Source organism: Gossypium arboreum, chromosome 10 (assembly GCF_025698485.1).
Source record: "Gossypium arboreum isolate Shixiya-1 chromosome 10, ASM2569848v2, whole genome shotgun sequence".
Classification (NCBI taxonomy): domain Eukaryota; kingdom Viridiplantae; phylum Streptophyta; class Magnoliopsida; order Malvales; family Malvaceae; genus Gossypium; species Gossypium arboreum.
In genome coordinates, this window is record NC_069079.1 from 72,411,938 (window position 1) to 72,413,043 (window position 1,106).

Here is a 1,106-nt window from a genome sequence, read left to right on the forward strand (position 1 = left end):
ACTCGTTTCTTTTGTTTCAATTTCTTTTCATCTTCTTTTCACTCTCAAATTTCTTTTCGTTCTCTTTTCAATATCATTTTCTTTTTCATTTTCTTTTTGCTTTTCAAAGGCTTTTTCAAAGGCTTTTTCAAGTTCTCTCAAGATTCGCTCATTTTCTCTCTTACTTGCCTCTTGCCTCTCTTTTCTTTTTATTTCATTTTCTTTTTCTTTCTTTACTTTTTCTTTTCTTTTCTTTGTTTTCTCTTTACAAGAATGTACAAAAGAATGATGAGAATACAAATCTTGTTCAAAAGATGAAGAACTATTTGCGTATGATTCACAATCAAAACTTCGTGAAGAATACTCCGAAAAGTTTTCTTTGAAGATCTAGTAGGAGTATGTCTTTCTCTTTGAACGCCATCTTGGAACGAATCAAAATCGTAATCGGCTTCTCGTCTTCTCGAATTTCTTGATGAAAAGGACTTTCGATCGAAGTCACTTCTCGAATTCGTTGATGAATATGAGTCATAGTATGAATCTTTTTGTCTCGACGTAGATGGCGAAAAGGAGTCACGATTGGAACTTTTTTTCAGGTAGTAGTCGGGGGTATATCTCCGTGGGGTTCTTGGTTCCGTTTTACTACTCGAAGAAACTCGATCACTTTGGTCTTGTTTAGTCACCATTCTTCGCATTTCTTGCACCAAGTATTGGTATTCAGATTCGGTGAACTCTTCACGTGACATGATTTTTGTTGCTAAAAAGAAAATATTAGATCACAAAACAAAATAAAAAAAAATTAAGTATCTCACCACAAACCTCACAATTTCGCTTGGAAAGAAGAAGAAAAAAAAGGTGTCACTCCCGCTCGTGTTTACACTCATTTGGCTTTTACCTCCACTCGAATGATCTCACTCGCTCATGCCTTTTTCCGCTCCTTTCTCCTCTTATAACCTTGTAACAGACTTAGTATGACTTGATCTCTAGTATTGTGGGTCGATTTCAAATGGTTTTACAAAGGATAACATATGAGGGGTTACGGGTTGGCTAAAAGAAAAGGAAATTGGGTAAAAAAAAGTGTGGCGTGGATGAGATTAGAATAGAAGATGAATTAGGAACGATATCAAACC